Below are 20615 nucleotides of genomic sequence, written 5' to 3'. Positions count from 1 at the left end.
TTTTATTGACGTCAATATCTGATTCTAGCGTAGTGTCAGTGATCTAGTTCTTTCAGGTTTTTTTTTTAAATATTTGCCTCTTCTAAAGCTATTGAATCATGATGTAGCCTGGGCCGACATACTATGTCCCAAAACTTAGCCCAGATATCTTTAGGCTGTTGTAATTGTGGATCTTTCCTTTCTATACCTGCTACCGTACTTTCCCAGTCTATATCAGTTGAGCCCATAATGAACAATTCTTCTATTGTTCTTGCTTTGTCTCTCATGTTTTCTATAGCCTCTCGCACATGCGTATATCGTTTCATCCGTTCTGTAAACCTATCAGTGTCGTGTTTCAGTTTGTTAGATCTGCGATTTTCCATGTACCATGTTTGTAAGTGAGCATGTTCTAAATTATGTTCTTCAAGTTTCTGAGTAGCAACCTCATTCTGCAAATAAATCTTATCTTATCTTATCTTATTCACTAGAATATCGCAAATATCGGAGTTCAAATAGTGGACTGGCTTACAAAGCTTTAAATAGTCCGTTCCACTCTCTATCTTTGATAGAAACAGATGAAGAATCATTTGTTTCTTCTCCACTGCTATTGCTACACCTTACGTCATTGCGCTTAAGACTTTTCATTGCCAATATCGAGTATTTTAACGTTTTAACTTGTTATAAGCGATTCCTCGGTTGAATGACTTTAATTGAATTTTTGTTTTACTGGAGAGACTATGGATGTTCGGAAACGGCTGAAGTTGAATAAATAATAACGGAATTTTTTTCCACTTGGTGAAAACATCTTCCGTTGAACATTTAACAGAAGGTTTTTCAGCTATTTATTTATGCATGGCTGTTAACGGAAGCTTGAATTAAGCAGCCTCTCAGCTACTTTTTCGAGGCTGTATTGGAATAGAACATTTTTGGTTCTCATTTTTTTTGTGACTTTGGCCCAGAGGTCTGTGCAGCTAAAAAGAAGAGAAAGGAAAAGCCCGATGAAAAAGCAGTTCTTCTTCCTGCTTCTGGAAAACAAAAAAGGCTGGCTAAAACCTCCAAACTTGAGCATTAGAGAAACTCAGGATAAAATAAAGAATACCTCTTTGCCTAACACTGCATTGTATATGACCATTTCGAAATAAGGCCGAAACTGATTATTTCTTTATTACTGTAAACTAGTACAGTTGTTGATGAAATATTATCATTTATGCTTTGAACTTGAGCCAAGTCAGTTGCTAGAACATCACAGGCAAGCTTTAACACATAACAAAGCATGACTGACAAAAGACTATTAAGTTTGATCAAAACCACCATAACACATTTTGACTGGATGGTTATCAAATGGAGGTCAGCACTCACTGGTCCTGACTGTAGAGTTTAGTGCCGCATTCCTTTACCTTTTATCTTTACCAGTAGTACTGCCTTAGGAAAAATGATGCATCTCACGTTTTTCACTTTTTACTGAACACTTCATATAGAACTAACTGATGGTAAAAGAAAGCTGAGAGAGAGGTCATTCGACAGAAAATTGTAAGTTCGAGTGCCTTCTTAAGGACTAACGTGACTTTATGGCAACTTCCTCTTTGCCATTTTTATGAGACAGGATTGTGTCCTGCCTTTTGAATCCCTCGTGAGACTGGATTGAAATTTTCAAGTAACCATTTAGCTAAGAATGTTTGGAATTTACCATAAATATGCCTCGCAGTATCAAAAATCTGATGCCACCACTGGGACTAGAACCATGAACTATATCAATAGTATTTTGTCTACAGAATGTTTTCATAGAAGAAAAATGGTAGCAAGATTTATTTCACGTTCTGATCAGCTAGACACTTCCAGAGAATATTCCTAGGGTCTAGAAGAACAACAAATGAATATTCAAATGGGGATAAGTCCATTTATTAGACAGTGAAAACAAATACAAACTCTGGATATTTCCGATCACTTGTACAGCAATCGTCATTAGTAGAAATTCTAAAGCGTTAAAATTAAAACTAACATATTTATTCAGAACAAAATAATAGCTTTCGGTCCACAAATAGTTTGCTGTTTATCCACTAGGTTCGTCAGAAAAATTCATTAATAGGGTTCATCCAAAGTCTTGAGTTGTAAATTTTATCCTTTAACATTGCCTAAACGTAAGTTGAATTTCTAACGAAGCTGGCAAAATCTTTTTCCTCTTCTAATTGCGGAATAAATGATGTTAAATTTTTAGTTATATACCTGGTGGGTCAAAATTCCTCATATGAGGAATTATTCCAATTAAACTGCAATTATGTCGAAAAATTTGTTCCTAAAAAGTTGGGACACAAATTCAAGTTTTAGCGTAAAGAGCTGGAGGTGAGGAGGGGGCACTACCCCTTCTGTATGGAATGATTATGTTTATTTTAAGTCATCTGCCCTTTAGCATAGCAGCTGCAGAATTTAAATGAAATCAAACACATTTTATACATTTATACTTTTTTGGGATGGCAGACTTAAGGTTTATGTTCCGTGTGCAAGTTTTTGACACGTTATTTCCTGCAGTGTTGTGGTTTTAATTTTTCAATGGCCATTTTTTTTTTATAAGAAAAATTAGATCAGTCCTAAGCAAAGCTCCAAATATTATCTTAATTCTCGCTCTAGGAATAGAAATATCTGAAACTAGAGATTCCAATTATTTTGTCATTTTTGCAAAAGTTTTGTCACCAAATTGTACATTTCAAAAAGAGAGTAAACTTAAAGAGTCAATTGGAATTAATTGGGTGATTCAAACCGAATAGCTAATAGTGTACTTTGTGGAAAAAAGTGACATATGATAGTTTGCAGATCAGGGTTATTTGAGGTCAAACATTCCCTACCCAGGTCATAATAGCTATGGCGTGCAAACATCCTATGCTAAGTGAATATGGTCATAACGGCTGCAACGTTGACATGCTTTGGCAACAGTGTTTAGGAGATACAGGCCTCCACTGTCAAGGACTTGATCATCTATACATATAAAAATTTAGTGTCTGTCTTTCACTAAGTATGACGTCAATATAAAAAAAAACTAACTAAAAAAAAACTTACAAGAATTAGAAACTATCGTCTATAAAAAAAAACTGAAAAAAGCAAAAAAAAACTGAAAGAAAACTAAAAGGAGGAAAAAACTAAAAAATAAAAACAGCTAAAAAAGAAAAAAATAAAAGAAAAGAAGAAAATAAAAAAAACTGAAAAACAAAAAAAAAACAAAAAACTAAAAATAAGTAAAAACTAAAAAAAAATATAAAAAAGGAAAAACTAAAATGCAAAAACTAAAAAAAGAAAACTAAAAAGACCAAAAGACAAAAACTAAAGAAAAAGAAAAAAACGAAAAAAAGAGAGATAAAAAAAGAAAAAATTGAAAAAAGTAAAAACTAAAAAGAGAAAAAATAAACAAAAAAAACTAAAAAAAGAAAAACTAAAAAAAGAGGAAAAGCTAAAAAAAATAGAAAAAAGGTACAAAAAACTAAAATAAAAGAATACTAAACAAAAGGAAAAAGAAGAAAATAGTAAAAAAAAACTAAAAATCTAAATTAGGTAAAAACTAAAAAAAAAATAAAAAACTAAAAAAAAGATAATAAATAAAAATGAAGAAACTAAAAAAAGGAAAAATTAAAAAAAAAGAAAAAGAAAAAAAATAAAAAATAACTATTCATGACGTCATATTCAATATGACGTCAAAAAAATAAATGAAAAAAACTGAAAAAAAAGATAAAAATCTATAAATGACGTCGTGTTCGCAACGCGAAACCAGCCTTGCGGCCGATAGAGATAGTAAAAAAAGAAGGCATGTCGCTGTATTACAAAAGCAATGCGTGTATAATTTTCTACAATGTCAACAAAAAGGGAATACCAGGAGAAAACATCAGAGCAACACAAAACCAGGCTTGTGCCTCAGAGGGAATGGGCCAGATTAGGAATGTCCAATTTACGTCATCAATGCGATCCAAAAATGACATAGCGTTGGCCCTTGCGTCTTCCGGAATAGCCGCAACGTTGGTGCTTGGTGAAAGAACTGCTCGTTCCGCTTTGAAATTGCCTCATTACCAACTCATCTGGGATGGGTGAAGTATTGCAGCAATGCAAACTTGTTATTTCGGACGAGTGCACAATGGCACACAAAAAATTGCTCGAGGCTTTTGACCGATCATCGCAGGATTTGCGAGGAAATTTCAAACCCTTTTGAAGCACATTAATATTGTTTGTGGGGGATTTCAGGCAAACATTACCTGTTATTCCTAGATCGACACCTGCAGACGAAATGAATGCTTGCCTTAAAAATTCTGGTTTATGGATACACTTAAAGACATTAAAATTAACTATAAATATGCGCGTCTGATTGCTAAACAATCACTCTGGTGAAATATTTTCAGGTCAGTTGCTGGCAATTGGAAATGGAAAGCTCCCAGTTGATTCAGTTTCAGGACCTATACAACTGCCTCCTGAATTCTGTAATTTAGTGAAGTCAAAGAATGATTTGGTTGAAAAGGTATTTCCGAATATTCTAACCAATTACAAAAATCATAAATGGCTAAGGGAATGAGCATTTTTGGCAGCCAAAAACAAAGACGTCCACGAAATCAACAATATTATTCTGACCAAGATTCGAGACCAGGCAGTCATTTACAAGTCAGTCGACACAGTTCTGGAATCAAATAAAGCAGTTAACTATCCATCAGAATTTTAAATTCTCTGGATCTCCAGGGGATTTCTATGCGTACCAAAAATACTGTTACAAACTATTAACCCACCAAAGCTTTGCGACGGCACGTGACTTGCCGTAAAAAAAAACAATGGAAAACGTAACAGAGGCAACAATCTTGACAGGGCCTTCCGAGGGTGAGGCTGTTCTTATTCCCCGCATTCCCATGATTCCAATGGATCTGCCTTTTCAATGTAAAAGATTGCAATTCCCAATTCTATTAGCATTTGCAATCACCATCAACAAAGCTCAAGGGCAGTTATTAGAAGAATGCGGTATAGATCTTAATATGGATTTTGTTTCCCATGGACAATTATATGTTGCATGTTCTAGAGTCGGTAAACCGGATGATCTATTCATATGCACAGACAATGGGACTGCGAAGAATGTTGTATATCCACAAGTTTTACGCAGTTAAAAATTAGCACCTTCCATACGTGTTTCTATAGGGGGGGGGGGGTGGCTTGTGGCTGAGAGAGAAATTACCAAAAGAAAGCGTGTCGATGTATTACAAGAGCAACGCGAAACCCGGCATGCGGCTGAAAGAGAAAATAAAAAGGAATGCGTGTCGAGGAATTACTAGAGTATATCAGAGGAATTACCAGTTGTATATCCGCAAGTTTTACGCATCAGCACTTTGCACACGTGTTGCCGGAGCACGTTCCAAAAAAAAACTAAAAAATAATGAAGAAAAATAAAAAAAGAAGATAAAAAAACTATAAAAAAACTAAAAAAGGTAAAAAACTAAAAAAAAACTAAAAAGAAAAAAACTATAAAAAGTAAAAAACTTATAAGAGAAAAAAAATAAAAAAGAAAAAAAAAATAATTAAAAAACAAGGGATTACAAGATTTCAAAAACCTTTAAAAAGAAAACCAAACTTTGAAGCTTAGTGGATATAATTGTTTGAAATTGGACTTGCTTGAATAATCAAATATCTTTGAAAAACTGCAATAGAAAATAAGGGACAATGAGAATCCATATATAGAAGCATGCCGCGTGCCATGCTGAGGGCCCGTGGCGAAGCTGCCGGGACCCAGCTAGTAATATATATATAAATTTAGAAAGCCTCCTTAATGTGAGTATTTCTAGTCTGTTCGAAACCCCTTAATAATGAACCGAACAGCATAAAATTAATAGTAACTCGTAATGCATTGGATGTATAGACCTTCAGTGTTAAGAATATGATCGTAATGCGTATATAGAAATTAGGTTTAAAATAAGCCCTTAAACCCCGTTGTGTTGTTCAGTGCCGCAATAGAAGTGAAAAAGGAAAAAAAGATATAAATAGTGCCCTTGTGAAAAAGAGGTTTTTCTTTTTGCGCAATATGGAGAACGGGAATTCTTCCTTAAAGGGTTTTCGACTATGACGACTCTAATTACGGAGTTTAATTTCGAGCCGGTACCATTTTTGAAGATTTTCAGGCTAATTTTCGATGTCTTTATCGATAGTTTTTCGCAATAGTATTGCACCAAGAAAAAGAAATCGAAAAAATAGTTTTTATTCCTGAATCAGCTTAAAATGACAATTCTTCCTTTTTGCTCAAGATTGGGCACTTCAATTCGCCAGTACGGGATTGTTCACCATAGTTACTCCAATCGTACAGTTTTATATCGATCCAACACATTTTTGTAGCATTTCAGCAAGGTTTATTTAGGCTTTTGTTTCGGGGGATGGGTACAAAAAAATTTACAAAATAAATCCAAAGTTTGGTTATATGCATTTGTATTATTTTTTTTTAGTCAGATAAAGATTTTGGATGGGAGCTTAAACCTACTAGCCCCCCCCCCTTCTGAATTTGGCTTTGGTTTTAGGCTGTTTTCGAACTGTCCATAGGTTTGATTTATTAATAGACTTTATGGAGACAACAGTTACTATTTCTGAATATACGTAAACAACGGTCATAGTTTGTAACTTGCAGCCCCTCCCACGGGGACTGTGGGGGAAAAATTTGTCCCCAAAGACATAGTTATTAGGTTTTTCAACTATGGTGAACAAAATGGCTATCTCAGAATTTCGACCTGGTGACTTTGGGAGAAAAATGAGTATGGGAGGGGGCCTAGGTGCCCCCCAAATTTTTGGTTACTTAAAAAGGACAATAGAACTTATAATTTTCGCTAGAATGAGCCCCCTTGCGACATTCTAGGACCACTGAGTCGATACGATCACCCCTGAAAAAAACAACAACAAAAACAACAAATAAACACGCATCCGTGATCTGTATTCTGGCAAAAAATGTGAAATTCCACATTTTTGTAGATAGGAGCTTGTAACTTCTACGATTGTGTTCTTTGATACGCTTACTTTGATGGTGTGATTTTCTTCAAGACTGTATTACTTTTAGGGGTTGTTTCCCTCGATTTTCTAAGATAAGGCAAATTTTCTCTTACTCGTAACTTTTGACGGATAAAACTAAACTTGATGAAACTTATATTTTCAAAATCAGCATTGAGACGCGATTCTTTTGATGCAAATATTGGTATTCAAATTCCGTGTTTTAGAGTTTCTAAACTCTACTGAGTAGAAAATTCTACTGAGAAAATGTTGCTTCATAAATAACATTTCTATCTTTCTCTCTCCTCTCTCTCTCTCTCTTCTCTCTTTCTCTTTCCCATCCTCTCTCGGTCCTCCCCTTTCTCTTTCCTTCTTATTGTCATATTCTCTCTCCATCTCTGTATCTCACTCCTCTCTCTTTCTCTGTCCCTAAACTCTCTTCCCATTACCCCCCCCTCTCTCTCTTTCATTATCATACTCTCTTTTTCTTTCTCTTTCCCCTTCCTTTTCTCCTTTTTTGTCTTTGTTTAGATCTCTGCCAGTCTCCTAAACGACGGCCTTAAGGTGGATCTCCGAGGTTTGAAGCCAATGCTATTTTCCTATAGCAGTGAAACGCGTATTAACAGCAGACACGAGCAGATTCTTTGATGAAAAAATTATTGTGGCTTCATTGAAAGCTTTAACATGAATAGGCCGAACAAATTCGCATTTTTATTCTTTAGAGCTTCATAATAAACTAATTAGTGGGGACACCTCTAATTTTTAAAAGTAGTAATAAAATTACTTTTAGAAGATGTAGAGAATTGTAAAGTAGCCTCTCGATTTGCCACAAGATTTCAAAATTTTTGGCCGGGAATTTTTTTTTTTTATTATCATCAGTTTCCTTTAAAATTTGCTATTTAAGATATCCTTCCTTTACTATTTAAAAGAGTTGTACTAATTATACAGCCTTGATTTTTGTGTCATTTTGTAGATCTTATACTGATTAATAATCCCAAAGATTATTAAGTTTGTAGTTATAAGAGATGATTTTTAGCAATAATTCTTAGTATTCAAGATTTTCTCCTTTCTCATTGGCTTAAGCACTCCTTAAGGGGTTTGCCAGAATATCATTAAGAATGTTGACATCTTCTTATTATTACGACCAGATTTAAAAGGAAGTTGAAAACATGTATAATTGGCAACAACACCTTGAGGCAATATCATTTTTAACACCTCATACGAATGGGAATTTGTTAGGTTACACAGCTGTTACAAAGCAGATAAAATTATTGGCCTTTAAAAGTAAAGAAACACCGATTGTAGGCCTATAAAATGTATGAACATTATTTTTAAAAAGAACATCATTCTTAAAAACATATCATTTTAAACATTATTGGCCTTTAAAAGTAAAAGAAACACCGATTGTAGACCTATAAAATGAATGAACATTATTTTTAAAAAGAACATTATTCTTAAAAACAAATCATTTTAAACATTATTGGCCTTTAAAAGTAAAGAAACACCGATTGTAGACCTATAAAATGTATGAACGTTATTTTTAAAAAGAATATTATTCTTAAAAAGAACATTATTCTTAAAAACACATCATTTTAAACATTATTGGCCTTGAAAAGTAAAGAAACACCGATTTTACGCCTATAAAGTGTATGTACTTTATTTTTAAAAAGAACAATATTCTTAAAGACACATTATTTTAAACATTATTGGCCTTTAAAAGTAAAGAAACACTGATTGTAGGCCTTTAAAATGTATGAACATTATTTTTAAAAAGAAAGTTATTCTTAAAAAGAACATTATTCTTAAAAACACATTATTTTAAACATTATCGGCCTTTAAAGGTAAAGAAATAGCGATTTTAGGCCTATAAAATTTATGAATATTATTTTAAAAAAAGAACGTTATTCTTTAAAACACATTATTTTAAACATTATTGGCTCTTAAAAGTAAAGAAACGCCTATAAAATTTACGAACATTATTTTTTTTATCTAAAGTTGTAGGATATTCGTCCATTTTAGTTCCACGGGATCTCATTTTATTCCCAATAGTGCCGTATCTTAGAATATTTTGGTTTTTCCCAAACATCTCATATAGTTGACGATTTATAGGCTCGTTCATAAATGACTGATTACCCCGGTTTGGAACCGCGGTAATCATATACTTTGCTTTACGGAGTCAAAGTCATATGTTCCTGAAGGTGCATAATAAACATTGGGCAATCTTGCCCTGGGGTTATAAATACAGGTAAGGGAGGAAGAAAACCTCTTAGGGGTATTTAATAAATTTTTGAATCTACTTATATTTATATACTATTCGTCAAAAACAAGAGCTAAGAGCTCATATGGCACTTGTGACGAGCTCAAGAGGAGCCAAGAACCAAGAGCTCATGTGATATGAGCTCTAGTAAAATTCTAAGAATCAATAGCTTGCTTTAAGAGAAAAATCAAAGGCTTAATGCCGGTCGGGATTTTAAACAAGAGCTCTGAGACACGAGGTCCTTCTAAATCTCAAAATTCATTAAGATCCGATCTCCCATTTGTAAGTTAAAAATACCTCATTTTTTCTAATTTTTCCTCTCCCTTCAGCCCCCAAAATGGTCAAATCGGGGAAAACAACTGTAAAGAGTCAATTAGTGCAGCTCCCTGACATGCCTACCAATTTTCATCGTCCTAGCACGTCCGGAAGCGCCAAAATCAACAAAGCACTGAACCACACCACCTAAGTCCCCCAAGGAAAGCGGATCCAGTCCGGTTACGTCAATTACGTATCTACGGCGTTTATAAGCGTTTTCCAAGTTTTCTGTTTTCCCCCTCCAACTCCCCCCCCCCAATGTCAATAGATCTGGTCGGTATTTAAAAGAAGAGCTTTGAGACATGAGTTTTTTTTAATTATCAGATTTTATTAAGATCCGGTCACCCATTCTTAAGTTAAAAACACTTCAATTTTTCTAATTTTTCCAAATTAACAACTTCCAGCTCCCCCAAAGAGAACGGATCTATACCAATAATGTCAATCTCGTATCTAAAGCTTGTGCTTATTCTTCCCATCAAGTTTCATTCCGATCTCTCCACTCTAAGCGTTTTCCAAGATTTCCGGTTTCCAAGGTTTCTGTTTTTCCCTCCAACCCTCTATATCCTTGGATCCAATTCGAATTGAAAATGGATTATCTGAGACATAAGATTCTTCTATATATTAAGTTTCATTAAGATCCTATCACCCATTTGTAAGATACCTCGATTTTCACGTTTTCCAAGAATTCCGGTTTCCCCCTCCAGCTCCCTTCAATGTCATCGGATCTGGTCGGGATTTAAAATGAGAGTTTTAAAGCACAAGATCCTTCTAGATATCAAATTTCATTAAGATCTGAACACCCGTTCGGAAGTTACAAATACCTCATTTTTTATAATTTTACCGAATTACTCCCCCCCCCCACTCCACCAAAGAGAGCAGATCCGAGCCGGTTATGTCAGTCACCTATCTTGGACGTGTGCTTATTCGTTTCACCAAGTTTCATCCTGATCTCTCCGCTTTAAGCGTTTTCCAATATTTCCCCCCCCCCCCTAATGACACTGGATCTGGTAGGGATTTAAAATGGGAGATCTGGGTTTCGAGGTCCTTCTAAATATGAAATTTCATTAAGGTACGATCGCTCTTTCATAAGTTAAAACACCTAATTTTGTGTATTTTTTTAGAATTAACCCTCCCCCTCCCCCCAACTCCCCTAAAGAGAGCAGATCCGTTCCGGCTATGTCCATCCCGTTTCTAGGACACGTGCTTATTTTTACCATCAAGTTTCATCACGACCCCTATACTCTAAGCGTTTTCTGAGACATGCTATCCTTGGAAATATCAAATTTCAATAAGGTCCAATCTCTCCTTCGTAAGTTGAAAATACCTTATTTTTTTATTTTTCAGAATTAACCCTCCTCCTCCCAACTCTCCCGAAGAGAGCAGATCCGTTCCAGTTGCGTCGATCTCATATCTAGGACTTACGATGGTTTTTACCACCAAGTTTCATTCCGATCCCCCCACTCTATGCGTTTCCCATAATTTTTGGTTCCCCCTTCCAGTTTCCCCCCAATATCACCGGATCCGTTCGGAATTTAAAATAAGAGCTATGAGACACGATATCCTTCCAAACATCAAATTTCATTGATATCTGATGACTCTTTCCTAAGTTAAAAATACCTCATTTTTTCTAATTTGTCGGAATTAACCCTTCCCCCCCAACTCCCCCAAAGAGAGTGGATCCGTCCAGTTACGTCAATCACGTATCTACGATATTTGCTTATTCTACCCACCAAGTTTTATCCCGATATCTTCACTCTAATCATTTTTCAAGATTTTTGGTTTCCCCCTCCGCCTCTGGCTACTGTCACCAGATCTTGTCAGGGTTTGTAACAAGAGTGCTGAAGCACAAGATCCTTCTAAATATAAAGTTTCATTAAGATCTTATCACCCGTCCATAAATTACAAATAGCTCATTTTTCTAATTTTTCCAAGTTACCCTCCCACCAACTCTCCCAAAGAGTGCGGATCTGGTCCAGTTACGGCGGTTACGTATCTTGGATGTGTGCTTATTCTTCCCACCAAATTTCATCCTGACCTCTTCACTCTGAGCGTTTTCCAAGACTTCTGGTCCCGCCCCCACAACTCCCCCCAATGAAACTGGATTCAGTCAGATCTAAAATAAAAGATCTGAGTTGCAAGATTCTTCTAAATATGAGATTTCATTAAGATTCGATCACTCCTTCGTAACTTAAAAATACCTCATTTTTTCGAATTAACCGTCCCTCCACTCCCCCCTACAGACGGTCGAGTCGGATAAATGATTATTTCTAATTTAATCTTGTCAGGTACAGATTTTTCTCATTTTTCACAATTAACCCCCCTCCCTACTTCTCCAAAGAGAGCGGACCCATTCCGCATATGTCAATCACGTATCTAGGATTTGTTCTCATTTTTTCCACCAAGTTTCAAACCGGTCTTTTTTTCTGAATTAACCGTCTCCCCACTCCCCACAGATGATCGAATTGGGAAAACGACTATTTCTAATTTAATCTAGTCTGGTTCCTGATACGCCTGCCAAATGTCATCGTCCTAGCTTATCTGGAAGTGACTAAACTAGCAAAACAGGGAAAGACAGACAGACAGACTGACAGAATTTACGATCACTATATGTCACTTTGTAAATACAAAGTGCCACAAAAACTTACTAATACCACAGAAATTTACGAAACTTTTTCTAAGACCTTTTAAGCCCTGGAAGCAAGAGATAAATTAGGGTCTAACTCGGTGTCTTCAAGTATCGCCCTGATTTACGAACAATTAGCTACAACTGAAGCCCAGCAGGAGAAAATAAGAAGTCATCTGCTGGAAAATATAACCAATCAAACAGTTCGTGGTAACGAACTGTAGTAAGGAGCGACCCGGCTCAATAGTAACCGAAACTCTAGTACCAATAGTTACATCGAAAGAATCGCATTTTAATGCTGATTTTAAATATATAAGTTTCATCAAGACCAGTTATACCCATCGAAAGTTACGAGCCTGAGAAAATTTGCCTCATTTTAGAAAATAGGGGGAAACACCCCCTAAAAGTCATACAATCTTAACACCATCAGATTCAGCGTATCAAAGAACTCTGAGAGTAGAAGTTTCAAGCTCCTATCTACAAAAATGTGAAATTTCGCATTTTTTTTGCCAGAAGACAGATCACGGATGCGTGTTTATTTGTTTTTTTTTTTGTTTTTTTTTTCCATTTTTTTTTCCAGAGGTGTTCTTATCGACTGAGTGGTCCTAGAATGTCGCAACAAGGCTAATTCTTATGGAAATTAAAAGTTCTAGTGCCCTTTTTAAGTGACCAAAAAAATTGGAGGGCACCTACTCCCCCTCCCACACTCATTTTTTCCCAAAAGTCACCGGATCAAAATTCTGCGATAGCCATTCTATTCACCATCGTCGAAAAACCTAATAACTATGTATTTAGGGACGTCTCACTCCCCCGCAGTCCCCGTAGGAGGGGCTGCAAGTCACAAACTTTGACCTGTGTTTACATATAGCAATGGTTACTGGGAAGTGTACAGACGTTTTCAGGGGGATTTTTTTTGGTTTAGGGGGGATTTGAGGGGGGAGGGTTACATGGGAGGATATTTCCATGGAGAAACCTCTCATGGGGGAAGTGAATTTCAATTAAGGTGGCGCAGGATTTTCGAGCATTATTTGAAAAAACAATGAAAAAATAAATATGAAAAGTTTGTTTCTACTCAAAGTAAGGAGCAACATTAAAACTTAAAACGAACAAAAATTATTATGCATATCAGGGGTTTACCTTCTCGTTATACCTCACTCTTTACGCTAAAGTATTTTTAGTAATTTCAACTATTTATTCTACGGTCTTTGTGATTCAGAGGTCATTCTTAAGGAATTGGGACAAAATCTAAGCTTTAATGTAAAGAGCGAGGTATCGACCAGGGTTGAACCCCCTTATATACGCAATAAAAACATACGGATATAGAAGTTCGTTACGTAAGTTCATTCGTAATTACGTATATTTTTTGCCAATGACAACGTTTGTAAAACATTAAAAGTTCTAGTTGCTTTTTTAAGTGATCAAAAACTTGGAGTGCAACTAGGCCTCATCCCTCGCTCCTTTTTCTCAAAATATTCCGATTAATTGCAATTAATTCATATGCAAATTTCGCTTTAATTATTATGTGCGGAGAGCCAAGATCAAAACATGCATTAATTCAAAAACGTCCAGAAATTAAATAAAAAAAACAAGCTTTTTTAAATGAAAGTAAGGAGCAACATTAAAGCTTAAAACAAACAGAAATTACTCCGCATATGAAAGGGGCTTTTCCTCCTCAACGCCCCACTCTTTACGCTAAAGTTTCTTACTGTTTTAAAAATAAAGTTAATAGAAAGAGTCAAACTTTAGCGTAAAGAGCGGGGCGTTAGGAGGAAAAGCCCCTATCATATACGGAGTAATTTCTGTTCGTTTTAAGTTTTAATGTTGCTCCTTACTTTCATTTACTTTCAGTTACTGAAAAGTTCAAAGATCCAAATTCACTGAAAAAAGAAGGTACTGAACTGATAATCAGCCAGGTTTATGATTCAACCACGCTCGAGTTTAATCCATAGTTTGCAAAAATTGAGCAGGCTCTACTAGGTAGTCTGAGATTTCAAACTGAAAATTTGTAGGAGAGAATTGGTCGAATAGAAAAAAAGCTTGATAATTATGATCAAGAGTCCATGCTTGATAGCCTTGTATTTCATGGGTTAAAGTAGTTACCTGGTGTAGAAACTCATACGACGATATCTAATATTATAAATAGCAAAATGTCTGTGCTGGGCCCTTTACTTTATTTAGTTTACGTGAACATGATGCACGTTTATCTAAAGGATACATATATTACTAACATTATTTCTAACAAAATTTGCAAAATCTGCAGATAATTTAATAGCTAAAGCTCATATTACTCTCAAAAGATTAGAGATGTTTACAAGTTTAAGTTTGCTGTGTGTGAATGTAAAGAAAAATTTTTACTGACATTCTGTGGAGTGGGTGATTCTGTTGATGTATTCAGTAAAGTTCTATTTGGTGAAAAACCTATTTTACAAGCTATATCACTGCGGTACCTCGGCTTCCATATTGATTCTAATCTATCGTAGAAGCATCATAGCGACATTATCTCCACCAAAGTTGCACTTGGAGTTGGCATCCTCAAAAGATTGAAGCATATTCTGCCGGAACATACTCTTCGCACGATATATTTTGCAATAATCTACCCATATATCATACGGATGTTTAGTCTGGAGAAGCAATTTTTATGTTAATTACAAGCTAAATGGTTTTCTCATAGTTTTGATCGGACGATTTCGCTAAAAAAAAGGGGGTGGGAGAGGAGGCCTAGTTACCTCCCAATTTTTGGTTACTTAAAAATACAACTAGATTTGTTTTATTTTTTTATAAACGTTTTTGTTAGTAATATACATTCGTACCTTACGAATTAGCTTATGCAACGAACTTATATAATTGTATATTTTTATTGTGAGGGGGTTTGCCCCCTCGTCAATACCTCGTTCTTTACAATAAAGCTTGAATTTTGTCCCACATCTTTCAGAATGACCCTTGAATAACAAAGGCCGTAGAATAACTAGTTAGAGTTATATAAAATACTTTTTGCGTAAAGAGTAAGGTATTGTGGAAGAGATGAACCCCCTTATATAAGTAATATTTTATGTTCGTTTTAAGTTTTAATGTTGATCATTACTTCCAGTTGAAAAAAAAATAATTTTCTCATTTTCTTTTTGTAAATGATGCTAGAAAATCCTACGACCCCTTCATGGAAATTCTCTTCCCTCATGAAAAATTCCGGCATAGAAAGATCCTCCCACTCAACTTGCCCCCCCCCCCCAACCCACCCTAAACCCAACACAAAAAAAGTCCCCCCCGAAACATCTGTACACTTCATAATTAACAACTATTATGTGTTAACAATGGTCAAAGTTTATAAGTTGCCGCCCCTCCCCCGGGAACTGTGGTGGATTTAGTCATCCCCAAAGACATAGTTATTAGGTTTTTGACTAAGTTAAACACAATGGCTATCTCAAAATTTTGATCCGGTGACCTTGGAGAAAAATGTGTGTTGGAGGGGGTCTCGGTGCCCTCCGATTTTTTGGTCACTTAAAAAGGACACTATAACTTTTAATTTACGTTAGAATGAACCATCTTGCGACATTCTAGGACAACTAGGTCGATACGATCACCCCTGAGGAAAAAAACAAAAAAATACGCACCCGTTATCAAAAATACAAAATTCCACCATTTTTATGATAGGGGCTTGAAACTTCTACAGTAGGTTTCTCGGATATGCTGACTCTGATGGTGTGATTTTTTTAAGATTTTGTGACTTTTAGAGGGTATTTCCGCCTATTTTCTAAAATAAGGCACATTTTCTCAGGCTCGTAACTTTTGACCGGTAAGACTACACTTGATGAAACTTATATATTTAAAATTAGCATTAAAATGCAATTCTTTTGATGTAACTATTTGTATCAAAACTTTGTTTTTTAGAGTTTTGGTCACTATTGAGCCTAGTCGCTTCTTACTACAGTTTGTTACCACGAACTGTTTGAAATAGTAACTTGTAAATGAATAAAAGTAATACATTCTACTATAACGTTGAGATAGAACTTACTAATGTCTCAGGTTTTCCCGTCCCTTTTTTGTTTTTGTATTTTTTTTCTGCCCATCGTGAAAATTCAAACGCTAAACTGTTATCTGACTTGTAATCAACCAAATTCAAATCGTCAGCTGTTACCAATTAGACATGTGAAAAATCTAAATTCCCTTTAAATCCGGTCTTAATGTTCAGGGAAAGTCAACAGTCTTTAGATATTCTGATACAACCCTCAAGGAGCAATTAAGCCAATGAGAAAGGAGGAAATCTCGTAACGTATTTCAATGTTATTGGAAATAGAATTTGCTTTCAACCTAGGAGATTGACCTTAAGATCCTTAAACTGTGACTGGGATGTAAATTTGTGCGTAGCTGAAATTCTAGAAGATCCACCTACTTGGATATACCCTTTTGTTGCACAAGACCGAAATGAGAGTAATTGATAGATTCTGGATGATACAGTTACACATCCATAGATAGGGTTAGTGTCATTTAAAGTGTACTTTAATTGTACTATATTATGTAATTGTAATTACATGATATTATCTAATGGTAATTTATAGTGTATATTTAAAGTGTACTTTATAAAAGAGGATTTGGAATGATTAGTAAATAATAAGACAAAATGTCAACAAAAAATTGCTCTTAAGGGGGGTGAATGACACAGAAAATGCTGAAAACTGCTAACGTTGCATTTTCTTTGGCCTTTATGAACAATTTTACTTGTAGCAGATGTATAGCCTTTGTTGTTTCTTTTAGTTAGCGGAGTTGTTCATCCTGGTGAATTTGTTGCCATCATGGGAGCCAGTGGAGCAGGGAAAACGACTTTATTGAATGCTCTAACGTTTAGGACTAGTCGTAAGCTGAAAGTCAGAGGTAATATATTGCTAAATGGAAGAAAAGCTGATTCAGACACAGTTACACGAGTATCTGCCTATGTTCAACAGGTTGACTTATTTATTGGCACTTTGACTGTTCGAGAACATCTCCGATTTCAAGCGAAACTAAGAATGGATAAAGGGATACCATTTAAAGAAAGGATGAACCGGGTAGAAGAAGTTATTCAGGAAGTACGCTTTTCAGTCTTATATACAGATACCTTCTTTATTTCTTAGGCTTTTTGTCGAGTTTCGAGAAATAAACTGACCTTACGCTTCACCTTTGGAAGCATTGAATTTAAAATATAAAAGAACTGTCTTAAATGTTTCGAGCGGACTTTACAAAAAAAGCGGAGTCTACAAGAAAAGATAAAGAATAGAGGCATGTAAAGGGATAACTCTACAAGGCAAGATAGAGAATAGAGGCAGTAAAAGGGTAACTCTCACGACAAGATACAAGAATAGAGGCAGGTATAGGGATAACTCTACAAGAAAAGATAAAGAATAGAGGCAGGTAAAGGGATCCTCTTAGACTTGGAAAAGTAGCTTGAGTATCTCTATAAAGTTTTATGCTTTAAAATATAGCTTTGAACATACATAGCAGGAAAATTCACCCCTGAAAAATTGACCCCGGAAATCTGCCTCTGAAAAAAAAAGCCCTCCGAGAAACTTGTTCCGGCAAAAATTGCCCTTGGAAACCTTGCCATTAAGATTTCTGAAAAATTGTACAGGGAAAACTCGCCCCAAAAAAGGTTATATCCAGCTCATTACTGTTAAACTCAATTCCAAGGAACAATTGGTCCTTGAATACATACACTTTAAAAATACTCAGCGGTTTTTGTATCCTATGGAAAATGTTGGACATTTCCCAACCGCCTCTCAAATAAAAAAAATGCCGGTATTGCATCTAAAGGAGCATTAAAAATATGAAAAATGATTTGATAAAACTGTTTTTAAAACAGAGTAAAGTGGTTAAATTGAGCACACTACTCTTGTAACTTAATTTAGGAAGACGTCTTTTTGGAGACCTGACGAATTGGCTGTAAAGTTCAAAGGCTGGAAGTGTGGAAACAATATTATATATATATATATATATATATATATATATATATATATATATATATATATATATATATATATATATATATATATATATATATATATATATATATATATATATATAAAGGCTATGTTTACCTGAAATATAAGAATTTGTCTGATTAAAGAAGGTCTTGGGGTTAGGAACAACTTCGTAACTAAAAGGACATGGTTAAAATTTTAGTGGAAAGGAGGAGTAATACCGTTCCTGATAATTCGGATACTCCTGTCATTACTCCTTTGGAGTTGCTTCAAGTTCTAAATTAAGCGAAATCCTCGCTTAAACAAATCAAGCACAACTCAGCGAATTCTTGCTTATCTGTTGTCAAATGTCCGTAAGGACATCCTGTCCTTACATCCTGTCCTACACATCCTGTCTTAAGGTCGCTCATATCCTGTTATTTGTTCATTTGTATAGTCCGTCCACAATATAAAACCCCATTTTATGTTCTTCTACGGAAACTTCTAGCGTTCTTGAAGAGTATCAAATGACTCAAAATGGTGAAAGATGTTTTCTTTTTGAAGCTGGGGAACAAAGTATCAGCATAATATTCTAATTCACTTGTCCTCCTGGTGTTCTGGGAGGACACTCCCAAAGTATTTCAGGAAAAATCGTTAAAAAATACAGTAAGCAGAATAAGATTAATCAATTAGCGATGCACTTGGATTTTGGGCGGAGGAGGAGTGGGGGGGGGCTAGATCTTACTCGCGGAAAATTATTTTCGTTTTTACTTTTACTTAATTATTTATTTTAAATTTTGTTCAATTTAAGATACATTTGTTCATCTATAGTAGTATCTATTATCTGTATGTTTGGTATGAATGTTTATTTTAATTCCTGTTTAGGGTTTCACCTGTTCATTGAAAGTAGTCTTGGTTCGATCTAAGTTTGACTTGTGACAATTTTTTAGTTTTGCTTGTTTTTACTATGTTCCTAGCAATTGCACTTCTTGGGGCTATTTTTAGAGTGGAGAAGGTTTGGAAACCTAAGAATTACTCCACTCACTCACCTTTAATAAAAATCTCTATTGCAGCAGCAGAAATCAAATATTGAAGAATGAATCGCGGCCCACACTAAAAGAGATTTTTGAAACGCTTTTTTAGTGAAACTGTCTGGTGAAAAAAAAATCCTGTTGATACTAATTTGAAAATATCAACTCGTATATAGTTTTCGGAGAAAAAATTCCAATTTTGATGACAAAATTTTGAGGATTTTGAAAAAAGTCTGGAACCCATTAAACATAACCTGACGTCAAATCTTTGCGCTTCCTTCCCGAATAATATGTTTTTGAGAGTGTTTGCTAATATTTTTTGTTAGCTGATGCTATTGTTTTCACAAGCTAACATAAAACTGGTAGCTATTATTTCTAGTTAACAATGGGGCGAAATTGTAAAGCTTATAATTCATCCTCCCATGCGTACTTTAGTCATAATATAACAATGAAATAGGTTTATTACCCCCAAGTTTCAGTATAGTAAGAGGTTTCGTGTTGTTTTGACTTTAATATCCATCTTTTTAAAACTAATTAAAGGGAAATATCAATTTTAGAAACTAATTTCTTGCGATGAAAGTGAAGAAAAAAGTTAAAACTTAAAATGAGAAAATTGTCGCAGCTAAAAATATAGGAATGCAGAAGTTAGCTACGTAATATTATTTTGTAATTTACGTATATTTATTACTAATAAAAACGTTCGTAAATAAAACGAAAAGTTCTAGATACCTTTTTAAGTGACCAAAAAATTGTAGGGAAACTAGGCCCCCATCCCGCCCCTTTTTTCTCAAAAAAGTAAGATCAAAAGTGTGAGAAAGCCATTTAGCCAAGAAAAGGTAAAATTAATATGCAAATATTGTTTTAATTATGTTTTTACGTTGAGCCAAAATCAAAACCTGCATTAATTCAAAAACGCTCAATAAATAAATAAAAAAAAGTTTTTCAACTGATAGTAAGGAGTGACAATACAACTTAAAAACGAACTAATTATTCTGGAAATAATGTTGGCTGTTCCTTCCTCAATGACCCGCTCTTTAAGCTAAAGTTTGAAGTTTGACTCTTTCTCAAAGCTCTACTTTTTAAAACAATAAGACGTTTTAGTGTAAAGAGCGGGGCATTGAGGAGGAGACAGTTCCTTTCATATATATATATATATATATATAATATATATATATATATATATATATATATATATATATATATATATATATATATATATATATATATATATATATATATATATATATATATATAAAATATATATATATATATATATATATATATATATATATATATATATATATATATATATATATATATATATATATATATATATATATATATATATATATATATATATAAAATATATATATATATATATATATATATATATATATATATATATATATATATATATATATATATATATATATATATATATATATATATAATATATATTATATAATATATAATATATATAATAATATATATATATAATATAATAT

Source organism: Artemia franciscana, chromosome 9, assembly GCF_032884065.1.
Source record: "Artemia franciscana chromosome 9, ASM3288406v1, whole genome shotgun sequence".
Classification (NCBI taxonomy): Eukaryota; Metazoa; Arthropoda; class Branchiopoda; order Anostraca; family Artemiidae; genus Artemia; species Artemia franciscana.
This window is presented reverse-complemented; position numbering follows the sequence as displayed.